The following is a 13,768-nucleotide window of genomic DNA, read 5'->3' as shown; positions in this document are numbered from 1 at the left end:
TTTACCACTGAACTGCACCCCTAGTTCCAGGAGTTATTTTTATTGACCTTTGGGCAAAGGTAGAAAACACTTAAAAACATGAGATTCCTCTCACTCTCTCATTCTCCACTAACTCCAACTCCTCCTTTTCAGTCTCATACTTAAAACAAACAAACAAACAAAAAAAACCCCTCAATTGTAATGAAATCAACCTAAAGCTACATCACTTCTGTTGGTGGGAGTAGAAGAGAAATATAAAATAAACTGACACCCCCCCCTTCAGAGCAGCATAATTGGTTTGTTACTAACCTTCTGAGAATAGAGCAGCAGGCTAATCTGGGCGCTCAGGAGAGCCCAATGGGCCCTGCACCCTGAGAGTGAGCTCCCAAAGAGGACTCTGGAAAGGCCACCCATGATGAAGGCAGGTGGAGGGATTTTCTTCCCTGGTTCACCCAGCAGCCCTACCCCCTAGAACCCGACTGAACCATCTTCTCATGCTGGTTGGACACCCTTAAGAATGTCCTCTCCTTTACCCTCACTACTTGTTCCTTCACAAGTAGGCACTGTGTACATTCTTGGTACTATGCATGACAGTTCTCACTCACATAGGACAGCATACTCACAGGACCTAAAAAGTAACATTAAAGGAGTCAAAGTAAAAGTACTTGGGCTTACATTTAGGCTTAAGCTTCAAGTAGTTGTAAAAACATCAGAAGTGGTGAATGGGGATGGGGAAGTGGGGGTCGGGTTGGCTTCTTGGAGGAGGGGGCTGTTGAGATTTTACAGAAGAGTAAGGAAGGAGTTCAGATTGGGAGTGGAGAGCAGGCCAGCTCTACTGTGAATGGCTGAGTGGAAGCCACATGCACATGGGGTGTACATGCAGGTAGTATTAAGGGTCCAGAAGAAGGCAGGATTTAGGAGAATTAACCTAAAACAGGTTATATATCCTTTATAATATAATGGAGACTAGCCTTCGAAATACTTTTGCAATGATATCCTCCCCCATTTTTTCAAATAAGCATAACAAAAGCAATGAATATTATAAATGTCTAAATATTCATATTGCAACAGTCAGATATCTGATATGCTTTGATTCTCAGTCTTTGCTCTACTCCACATACATTTTTCATGCTTAAAATCAATTTTTTATTTTGCCAATTTCTCTTAACACTTTTCATGCTCCAAAATATTCTCTTCCGAGTTAACATTTTTTATGTTGTGCCATTTTACCAATTGGGCTTTCTAACACAGTCTTCTCATCTTAAAAGTGGGAATAAATATCCATGTTATGAGATTGTTATAAAACTAAAGTTAGGTAAGACCAATAGTACAGGGTAAGTATTCAGTAAATGATGACCATTCCTGTTCTTTTTAACCAAACTTTAGCTTCAGTTCTCTTCTAATCTTTATATAAGATTGTTTTGTGTTTATTTTTATGTAGTTTTAATCCCACAAATATTTGTAACAACAAAACAATTTCAATAGAACTTACAACCTTTGTAGGCACCATTCCCATTTACAGATTTAAAAAAAATTAATATTTGTCAACTTGCTGCAATGGACTAAATTGTGTCCTCCACCCCCAGAGTCATATGATGAAGCTGTAACCTCCAATGTGACTGCATCTGGAGGTAGGACCTATAAAGGGATAATATGATCCAATGAGATCAGAAAGGTAAGAGCCCTTATCTGATAGGATTAATGTCCTTTTAGAAAGAGACAGGAGAGAGCTCATTCTCTCTCTCTCTGCATGTGAAGACACAGAGTGTAATGGTCAATTTGAATGGTCAACTTGATTGGATTAAAAGATGCCAATGATTAAGAGGTTTCTGGGTGTGTCAATGGGGGTGTGTCTCGGAATGATTGGCATATGGAACAGTGAACTGAAGCAGAGATGCTCCCTAAGTGTGGGCAGCACCATCCAATAGGTTGGAGGCTTGGATGGAATAAATGTTGGGAGAACAAGGAAGCAGCAGCAGATAGAAACTGGATTCTTCTTGATTGCTGCTGTTATTGCCTGAAGCCACCAGGCTCCAGCTCCTTCACTCTTCCAAAGTGGACTCTGCTGGTGAGTCCACTCTCCAGAGAGTTTTCAGAAGCCTTCCGTCTGGGGTAGTATTGTTGATCCCTCTTGTTCTGAGGTTTCAGCATCTTGGACCACACAGCTACTGTTTTCTCCAGTTCTCCAGCCTGCAGACAGCCATTGTGGACTATCCAGCTTCTGGTTGGGTAAGCCCAATCTAATAAATCCCCTTTTTATAATCATAAATATATCTCCTGTTGGTTCTGTTTCTCCAGAGAACCCTGACTAATACACAGTGTAAGGCTTCTGCCCACGAGCCAGAAAGAGGGTCTGCATCAGGAACTGAATTAGCCAGCACCTTGATCTTGGATTTCCAGCTTTCATAAATGAGAAATAAATTTTTACTGTTTAAGTCAGCTGGTGTATGGCATTTATTATAACAGTCTGAGCTAACTAATACACTTGCCTTGAGGCTCCCAGCTGGAATTTAACTTTCTGATTCCCTATTCCTCCATTGTCCATGACACCAATGTACCCTCCATTTACTGGACTTTGTAGTTCAATAATTGTTTTCATTTATCTCTGTTAGTTATTTTACATCACCATGATCATAATACCCAAAGAGACCAACTTAGAGGAGGAAAAGTTTTATTTTGGGCTCATGATCTCAGAGGTTCAGTCCATGGTCAGCCAACTCCATCGCTTTGGGCCTGAATGAGGCAAAACACCATGGAAGAGCAGTGGTAGAGGAAAGCTGCTCACCTCATGGCAGCTAGAAGCACAGAGAAAGGAAGAGTTAGGGCATAGTCCCAAGGGCATAGTCCCAGTGACCCCTCCCCCCACCAGATGTCTACAACTGACTTTCAAATAATTAATCATCAAGTGGATTATTCCATTGATGAGGTCACAGCTCTCAAAAGCTAATTGTTTCACATCCTGGCTTAACACAGGAGCTTTGGGGAGACATCTCATATCTAAACCATAACATAAAAAGGCCTTGTGCTCTTCCTTGAGACAACTCTTTTGTATCCCAATTACAATCTCCTTGGGGTTCCCTTCATCTCTAACCACTCCCCTGCCCAGCTGATTGCAGCCCAGCCACACTGACCTTCTGCAGACCTGAACATGATGTGCACGTTCCCTCTCGGGGCTTCATGGCTGTTGTACCGTCTTCGATAATAATGCTTAAGGCATCATTTTCTGACTCCACTTGAGTCTCTGCTTTACTGCTTTCATCTCAGGCCATCCCTCACCACTGGATCTATGATTGATCACTCTACTGGAAGGTGTTCTCTCACTCCCCACTCTATTTCCTTCTCTTCATGGCACATCACGGAAATGACATCATCCTATTTATTTCCTTTCCCATTATCTACCTTCCCTGTTGAAATGGAAGCTATTTGTGTGTAGGAAATTTGTACCCTGAGGTATCCTCAGACTCTGGCTCCATGCCAGGCACATAGTAGGTAACTCAATACATTTGAATGAAGAAAGGATTCTTGGCAGAGGTGATCCACAGACTTGAGCATCCTTGAACATTGCTGTTGGGCGTGCTTAGAAGGGGAGTCCCTGACTGCTTGTTACCTAGGCCATTTCTCACAGCTGTGCTTGTAGGAAGCCATGTTAAAGAACTAAAGGGCAGGCTTCCTGACACTTACTATTAAAGTGATGAGTCCCAAGCTCAGGGCTCTTTCTGCCACCCCACAGGAATTTGGGGAAACACTGGCAACTAGTGCAAACAACACAAAACTCTGACTACAACTCCCCCACCCCCACTCCCGCCAGTACTAAGGATTGAACTCGGGGCAGCCCTGGCTAAAGCTTTTGCCCAGAATAATAGAGTCATTTGTCTCTGACCCAGTGATCTCCTGTTCTCTCCCAGCTTCTATGAAATGGTAACAAGGTTGCTCATTAGATTAAAAGTAGGGTAAAATCTCAAGAATCTGCACAGTCCTTGATGAACATTCAGTTTATTTATTTTTAAAATTATAGTTGGCAGAATTTTTTCCCCTTGGGGAATAGTTCCTTGATACATTTTCTCCGAAATTTATTAGCTGAGTTAGAATGTAGGAATGATTGTTCTTTTCGTGTATTCTCAAATTGTACCTCAGAGATATTTAATGGATTCATTGTTCTCTTAGCTCTGGTTTTGGAGAAATGAGAGAAATTGACAGCTTTGCCCCAAATCAATTTTTATCATTAAAAAATGTATAATTGGTATGCTATGGTGTATTTTCATTGTTTAAATTTTAGTTCTTTAATGGCTAAAAGGGCTGCATTTTCCCCACATAGTGATTTATTATCTATATATTCTTTTGTATAAATATTTCATTCTTTTTTAAAGGACTCTAGGTAGTGACTTTATGGATATTTGACAATTTTGTAAATTAATGTACTTGCCACCATCATACTTTCATCAATTTCTTTGCATTTATTTCATTATATTTTGTTGAATGACTTCTTGTTTTATACGATAGAACACATCAATCTTGTCTCCATCAGTATCTTCAATTTGCTTGGTATTCACCAATTGCTTTCCTGTGTCCTATATCCATTATTGAAGTTTATGAATAATTTACAGATGTGATTCTTTGATCCCCCTGGAGCTATGGCTATGTCTGAAAGAAAATGTGGGTGCAGCCATCTCTCCTGCTTGCTGTGTGTATTCCTGTCGATGGGGTTCAGCCCTGATTCCTGAGTGCAAGACACTGTGTCTTTCAAAATGGGTATGATACTGTTGACTCTGGAGGAACTTTCATCTACTAGAGATGAGATCTACTTGTGTAATAACCATAATACATCAGAAAAGTGCTAACAGAGGGTTAGAAATGTCAATAAGGGTTGGTGGCCTTGCAGAATGAATCTCTGATGCGAAGGAAGAGTGCAAGCTTCTGGGGGAGGCAGCTTTTGACCTGGGCCTTAAATAAGGGGATAATTTTCATTAATAAAAGTGGGGAGAGAGGAGAATGGAGGGATATCTGGCAGGAGGAAGAAGATGAACAAAGCCCTGGAGGCAAAGCAATATCAAACCACCCACAGAGAACAACTAGGTAGTGTCCAGTACTGACTAAGTGATAGTTCATTTACTTCTGACTTGTCAATTTTTGACTTTAAAGAAAACCTAAGAAAAACATTTCTGTTATCTTTATTCAGCTGGTCCTTTCATTTATCTTCAGTATTTTCACATATCTCCCATGATTATCTTTTTGTGCAGTTATTAAAGAGCATTCATTATTCTCGTCATGTTCTTCCAAATGATTTTTAATATTATTTTTTTATCAGTTCCTTTTCTGGTTTCATCAAATCTCAGACCAAGTGTTATCTGCTTGGAGAAGCTGGTCTTGATGCCCTCATTTGCTCCAGCCTCAGATCTGGCTGGACCCAGAAGCCTCACTGGGCAGGAACTTGTGTCTGGTCAGGGCTCTCCTAAGATTCTACCCACTCAAGGCCTGGGATGGGCTCAGAAAATTGAAATAAAATAAGGAAGAAGGGAAGGCAAGGAGGAAGGAAGGGAAGAACCAGCTTCCTGAAGATGAAGAACGTAATTCGGGGTGTTTCACGGTATCAGGGAAGATATCATCAGGTCATAGGAGGTGAGGAGAAGGATCTGCTGAGCGTGAAGAGAAGTAAAAATAAATAAACAGCAAAAGAGAGAAAATATAGAACATTTATCTTTATTTTATTTAGTTGTATTGTTTTTAACATTTATGGTCAGGGAAGGTGTTAGGACAAGACCAAGTGTCACTCCTGTGACACAGCTGGAGCATCACACCTCAGAACTGGTCATTCACTGGGTCTCCAACTTCAGCGTATACCAGAGTCATCCGGAGAGCTGGTTAAAACCCGGATTGCTGAGACACTTCCAGAGTTAGGTCTGGGTTTGGGGCCAAGGATTCATATTTCTAACAAGTACCCAGAGGATGCTGATGGCCCTGGTGCACATTTTGAGAACCACTGTAGGTTCTCAGTAGGATTCACAACCCTTATCTATTTTTCATTTCCTTTATGTAACTTTTTAACCCTCACTGTATGCCAAACACTGTTTTAAGGATGCCCTGTGAATTGATACATTTATTTTTACAACAACCTATTTCATGAGATTTTATTCCCTCCATTGTACACATGAAGAAGCATGAAATATTCAATCATGCTACCAAAATCACATAACTAGTTCTAAAATCTGTTTAACTAATAAGAGGAACTTAACTAATAAGAGGAACTTTAAATGCTGTAAAGAAGCCACACTGGGTCTGTCAGTTATAGGACCTCTACAAGTTACTGAACCCATTCTGCCTCTAGGGATTATAATAGCATATATAGGCTTGTTGGGAGGGTCAAATGAATTAATTCACAAAAGATATTATAATTACCGTATGAAATGCAGATGATTACCAGGGGTCTTCCCTCTCTGCTCAACATATGTTCCATAAGGACCAGAAGTTTGTCCTGTGAAAACTAGACCCTGAATAAATATACCTTGTTATGTTGTCATGTGCTATGTGACATTTTCTTTTTAGATCAACATTACTAACATTACTAACAATGTTGAGATTCAGTTTTATATGCGTTTGCATATGAACATCTAAATGTATTTACAATTCCACAACTTGATCAGGAGTTCTCAGCCTAAGCACTACTGACATTTTGGACTGGATAATTCTCTGTTTGGGGAGCTGTCCTATGCACTCTAGGATGTTTATCAGCATGTTTGGCCTCTACCCATTAGATGCCAGTAGCAACCTCAAAATTGTGACAACTGAAAATGTCTCCGGTCATGCCAAGTATACCCTGTGGGACAGAATCGCCTCTGTTGAGAACAATAGATCTGGTAATTCGGATGTCTCCAGCTGCATGTCCTGTCTCAACTGTCCTAGACTCCAGGAAGTCTTAGTCCAACCAGATTCCCCTCCTACAGCCTTCCACAAAATGTTCTGCAGCATTGGTATGGCTCTTTGTCTTAGTTTCCCAAGAGAAAACATTTCCTTTTCAAGGAGCCACGTGCAGAAAACCACTTGGATACTCCTGTTCTGTATAACCATATTGAAAGGGTTATGCATCTCTCTGCACTCAAAGGCTCTTAAGGATGTCATCTCCCTGCAGTTTGAGCCTCAGTCCCTCACTCCTCATCTCCTAGCCATTTCCAAAGTGTCTGCCACCCTAATGTCCACTCCCATCAGAAACAAAGGATTCTCCTGAGGTCTTGCCTTGGTCTCTCTCCTTACATAGACAAAAACCGAAACTCCCAAAGAGATGCATCCTCCTACTTCCCAAGTCACAGTTAATTAATCAGCCTTGACCCCACAGCTTGTGTTGATGTGAGTGGTGGGAACATCAGGTTAAGGGACACTGTGCTGACCCTTCACATACTTTCTTTCCTAAGAAGCAATTTACCTGCATCCCTGCGTGGCTTAACTAGACAGGATATGTTGCATTCCTTTCCAAACTACCTGTTATCTGCAGGAGGAATGCAGCCCTGAAATAATGTCAATAGGAGGAACCTAAGTTACCCTGAAGGGGGAGACTTTATGTGCCTTTTCACAGACCAGATTCCCAAACTCGGGGAGATGAGGATCATTCCTCCTAATCATAAAATCTGTAAGAATTTATGATCAAGAATCTAATGAGAACCTTTCAGCATGGGCTAAGTTGACCTAGAGTTGTCACAGCACTGGGGACTTGAAAGTCTGATGTCATCCTGCTATCAGAGAAAGGTCAAGAGGTGGACCTGGGTGGGACACTCTGGAGTCCTCTCTGGGATCCACAATAAAACTGGAGTGCAGGAGAGGCACACTCTGAGAGGACCCCACTCTCTCCCTTGAGGGTGTCCCCTTTCCATTTTCCTATCCCTTGAATAAACTCACGCCTGTTGCTCTGAGTGACATGTCTGAAATCTTCCTGACTTGATCGCAAGAATCAATGTTTGAAAGAGGGTCTTCATGCTGCCTCGGTTTCCTAAAAGGCCCCAGCTCTGTAACAGTGTGAAGCTTTAAAAAGAGAACATGAAATGAAGATGTGCTACTGCACCCTTCCTACTGGGCCTTACTCTGTCCAGCTCTCACCTACAGGTAGTTAACTCTTGAACAAGAATGTTCATCTACACACAAATACACAAACCTACACACCTGTGTGCGCGCACACACATCACCTTGAAAACAAATAAAAATGTTTTAGGGAGAGCAGAGCCCACATTTACAGGAAAGTTTTCCCCCAAAGAGAACACAATCAGCAGAGATGCACCCTATGCAGTGAAACGCTTCTCACAGGGCATTTTTATCCTTTGTGTTTCAAAAAAAAAAAAAAAAATGCTGCTTTATCTTGGCATAACCAAAAGGCTCAAAGGATGCCTGCCACCAAAGATGAAAGTCAGACCTCCACCTCCGGAGAAACTGAAAGGCTGCCTCTGACTTTAAAATAACTGTCTCTTTCCCACCTACTCCTTGGTGCATGCCATTGGCATTTTCAAAATTCCCGTGGAAACGAAAGGAAAGAAAATTGATGTTCACATGAAAACCTGCACATGGCTGTTTATAGAAACTTTACTCATGATTGCATCAGCGCCCAAACTCCCAAGCAACCAAGAAAAAAAGAATCATGCCATCTAGCCTCATCCAGTTACCCATTATTTCTACAGCTGGAGATAAGTCTAGATCTAGACATTATTATCTGCTTATACTTTAACCTACGCCATAGCATCTTCTGCCTTTCTGCAACCATCGTTAACCATATTCCTTCATGTTTTCCACTGAAATCTAACAATTAAAAGCAAACCCCTCCTTTCCTCTGCTGGAAAAAAATGCTTATTGGTATTCAACCATCCAGAGAGTTCTGCTGTATCTGGGCTTGGTGCTGGTGCCAGCCTCCTCACTGCGGCAGATCTGCTGTAGAATAAGAGTGGGTGGAAATCATTTCTTCAGATAAGCAATGGCCTACCTCCAACCCTTTATCAGAGGGATGTTAAGGATCAGATGGAGATGGGAAGAGAAAACATGTTCAAGGAAACATCTAGGCATAATTGGCATTTGTTGTTCCTACTGCGTGGGGGTGGAAACTAATTTGTTTGCGGGAATGTGGGGAGAGAGAGTGTCTTAGGGTAATTGTTCCTCCTACTACTCTTGGAGTTTTAATTAGCAGATGCGTTCCTTCCCCTTCACTTCCCCAGCTGCTTTCTTTTATATGACCAAAAGGTACTTTTAAAAATCTTGCATTCAAACTCCAGCTCTGAAACATACCACTTTTCTCATTAAGAGATCTCCATAGCAAAGATCCTGGGCCAAGAGCCCTAAGTTTTCCAGAATCAATGATGATAATAAAGACCACACCCACTTGCTGCTAGGTGGATCCAAGAGCATTGAGTGCTCTTCTCAGTTTGATGTCCCATGTTCTTGTTCTCTCTGGCTCATCTTGTCAACCAGGTTGCATCCCCCTCAGAAGCAGAATAAGATGGGGAGGGAGAAGTGGTGCATGGAGAGAGCAAGTGTCTCCTCTGGGCTTTTCTGCATTTTAAGCAATTCATAGAAGGCCAAGTTGGGAAGGAGGGCTGCAATGAGGTGTGGGCATGACCTATGTTTCCCCTGAAGGCCTTACATCTTGCACCCTGCTTAGACGTGGCTCATAGTTCAGGGTAACAAGGACCAGGGAATTTAGTCTCAGATCTTGTAATGGAACCACCCGCCATAGGAAGACCAATAGATGCAATTTCTAACTCCAGAGAAGCAAAGAGAAAGTGCTTAAAAACAACATGAATCAAAAAACTCCGAAACATTTCCAAACTGGAGACACGCCACTTGGAAATGGCAATTAGGAAATTCATCACTGAGGGAAGTATAGATGAGAAAAACAGAATAAGGCAAGATGATACTTGGTTAGTTTCACGCACAGATTTATAGAATGTATACAAAGAGCCATAAAAAAATATCTTTCCAATGTGTTGCTTGTTGGCTGAAATGTGGTTGTAAGATTTTAAAGAAAGGCATAAAATATTTTGAAAAAGGCATGGGTCTAATATAGATTCTTAGAAAAGCACCTCACTTGCTATCATGTTTCATATTCCAAGGTGAAAAAACCCCAATTCTGCCCAAGATCCTTGGGGCAGAAGATATTCTGGTCTCTGGAAGCCCTAGACTTTCATATCTCCCCAGAGTGTTTCTGAAATTAATCCAAATTCTAGAGATGAGAAGAAAAACCTTGGCGTTTCCTATTTCCTCGGTGTTCTGACTGGCAGCTCTCAGTTGGAAGAAGGGAATAACACTTTCAAGTCACGTAGATTCCACCAACCCACTTGACTCTGTCTTTGAACCCTGGCTTTTTCCTCTATATCTCTGTTCTACAGCTCTAATATTTCTCTTTCTTGGAATCTGATTCCCTGAGGGTAGTAGGAGAGGGCCATTACCATGTGTGTTAGTCAGCTTTCTGTTGCTGTGACAAAATAACTTTAAAAAAAAAACAATTAGCAGAGAAAATATTTATTTTGGCTCATAGTTGCAGAAATTTCTGTTCAAGGTTGGCCAGCTCCATTGCTTCTGGGACTGAGGATACCAGGGCACTAGGAGTGTATGGTAGAGGAGGTTTCTCACCTCACTACAGCTAGAAAGAAGGTGGGGGAGAGCTGGTCAGGGATAAAATATAGACTTTGAGGACATGTCCCCAGTAAACACTCCTTTAACTATGCCCTACTGCCTATAGTTTCCACCCTCCAATATTCTATTCAACTGTAAGCCCATCAAATGGATTAATCCATTGATGAGATTAGGGTCCTCACAATCCAATCACTTCCCCCAAACCCCACCTCTGAATATTGCTGCACTGAGTACCACACCTTCAGGATTTGCTTCCCTGGCTGCAGAGGAAGTTAAGACAAACAGTTCTCAGTCCTGGCCCCTTCTGGGATCACCTCCCCCATGCTCACAGTCGCTTCCAGGAGCAGTCTCCAGCTGCCATCATGACCAAGTATAAGAGACCCAGGCACCTCACTCCAACTTGAGACAAGTCTATAGGGCCATCTCAGCTTCAGAATACCCCAATGAAGTAGTCTGGGACATTTACTGATACTGTGTAATAGCTCCCCTTCTCCCTTGGCCCCCAAGTTCCTCCACTCCCTGTAGGTGATTTCCCCTCTAAGGATACCTCAGGGGAATCTCCTCATTTTAGGGTCTGTATTCTAGGGAACCTGACCTTCAATAGCCAAGATGATATGGATGCAGAAGACACAATTTAATAGACAAAGGAAATGCATACAGTAGGTTAGCGGTGATACAAGATGGTGGTCAAAGGGGAGTCATAATTGGCAATTCAAAGAACATATTCACAGGAAAACATCAATGGAGGAAGAGTAGTTGGAGGAGGTTTCCTGGAGGAGGAGGAGGACTTGGGACTTGTCCATGGGTAGGATTTGGAAAGGAGGAGGAACAACACAGGGCACTGCAGGTAAAGCCAATTGCCTAAATGATTTGAGAATGAACCTCGGAGTTTGTGAAATAGTGAGTTTTATTTGGGCAAAGTAGAGGTGGATATATAGAGGTGTGGTTTGGATAAACTAACTTGTGGCTAGAGAGATTTGGAAGAACTCTGAGAGCCTGGGTGAGATGTTTGAACACCCACAAGAGTTGAGGGACAATTAGGCATATTGAACAAAAGAGGGACACAATGAATCTTATTTAGACATAGGTAATACTAAATAATTGCTGGGGTTGGGTGGACAGGCATGTTATCATAATACTGAAGATAATACATAAAATCACTCCTCATTTTACTTGTCTTAACAAGAATCAACTATTTTTTACTTCGTTGTAAGATAGAATGGTGACTCAGATTTTACAATGTGGGTAGCCATTTTAAGAACATATGGTGGTTCCATTGCTGTTACCCATTTAGAATGTTGGTGAAAATGACAGGACTTTGAGAGAGGGTACCCAGGACATGTCACCTCCCTTTCTTCTGTCTTTTTGGGTTAGTGTGCTTGGGAGCATCACTTTACCCAGCAGTTTATATGATGGGCTAGTGTTAGGACTGAATTAGAGGAAGAAAATCTCTTGGGTGGTATAATAGTTAGCTTGCCATTACTATAACATATAACTGAAATAATCAGTTCATAAAGAGAAAAGGTTTGTGGGTCTCACAGTTTGGAGGTTCATCTGTGATTGATTGGCCCTGTTGCTCTGGGGTCTGAGGCAAGGCAGCACTTTATGGGACAGAGCAAAGCTGCTCACTTCATGGCCAGAAAGCAAAACAAGAGAAAGAGGAAGAGAATGGGGGTCTCGCTATCTCCTTCAACAGTATCTCCCCAGTGGCCTTAAGACCTTCCCTAGGCCCCATCTCCTAGAGGCTCCATCATCCCCCAGTAGCTCCAGGGGCCTCTGGAGGACATTTGAAATCCAAACCAAAGCAGTTGAAGTTCTACTGATCCAATGAGGAGGGCAGGAACTTGAAATCAGGTGGAGCAACTCTGGGAAGAAGAACAAACATTAGGATGGAACTGGCCTCAATACTCAGAACTGCCAAGACGATGATTTCAACTCTGCCTGATTTGGAGCCAGGGAAAATGGCGGTAGGGGTGAGGGAGTCAGAACCTGAGTCTGTAGGGTTCCAGGCCACACCCCCTGAGCTCAACTAAAGTGCTGCCACCTGGGAAGTCCAAGAGTCACTGTTCCTGTCTTTGTTGCTTACCCCAATAATCCAACTTTCTAAATTCCATATTCAAGGGAAAAAATGGACTTCCCTTCCTAGAGGGACCACTCCACTCCACTCTGAGTCTCAGAAGGCCCATGGCTTTCACTGAGCTGTTCACAGTCCAACTTGTTATGACTAAAGGGTGTGAATGGAGTGGGCATCTAGTATGTGACCAGGAATAGCTCTTCTGGGACAAGAGCCAGAAACCTTGAACTTGTTAGCATGTTAATCTCATTTCACTCTTGCCTTGGGCATCAGGATGCTTAGAATCATACTTGATTTTTGTTCTCTGATTCATTAAGGTGGTTTTATACACATACACTCACATATACAATACAAAAGTTTTCATTTAAACATTTTTAAGTGTATGATTCAGTAGTATAAATTGAATTTACAATGTGCTCAACTTTCCAAACTTTTTCATTACTCCAAACAGAAACTCTCACCATTAACCAATTCCCCATTTTCTTCTCCCTCAGCCTTTCTTTCTCTGAGTTTTACCTATGCTAGATATTTTATATAAGTGAAATTGTACAACATTTGTCTGTTCGTGTCTGGTTACTGTCACTTAGCATATATTTTCAAGGTTCTACTATTTTTTTAGCATGTATCAGAATTTGATTCCTTTTTAAGGCTAAATAGCCTTCAACTGGGAGGTAGAAACCACATTTTGTTTGTCCATTCATCTATTGGGGTTGTTTACAAGTTCTGGCTACTATGAATAATGCTGACATAAACAGGGGTGGATAAATAAGTCTGTGTCCTTGTTGTTATTTCCTTTGGAGTAGAAGTGCTGGATCAGAGGGTAGTTCTATGTTTAATTTATTGAGAAACTGCCAAATTATTTTCCACCTTGGCTGCCCTATTGTATGTTCCACCAGCAGAGTATAAAGATTGCCATTTCTTCATGTTACCTGTTTTCTCATTGGGCCTCAAATTTAATTCTTAATTGCAGAAATTATTTTTGCATATACTTTCCCTTCCTTTGCTATAATTTTATAAGTTATCTCCCTATTTCTGTTATTTATCTTTTCTTTTTTTCCCGTGTAAATCTTTTTGGAAATAGGTGGACTTCAAATCACACATGAAGGAATGAAAAAC

Source organism: Ictidomys tridecemlineatus, chromosome 7 (assembly GCF_052094955.1).
Source record: "Ictidomys tridecemlineatus isolate mIctTri1 chromosome 7, mIctTri1.hap1, whole genome shotgun sequence".
NCBI classification, from domain to species: Eukaryota; Metazoa; Chordata; class Mammalia; order Rodentia; family Sciuridae; genus Ictidomys; species Ictidomys tridecemlineatus.
Note: the sequence above shows the minus strand (reverse complement) of the source record.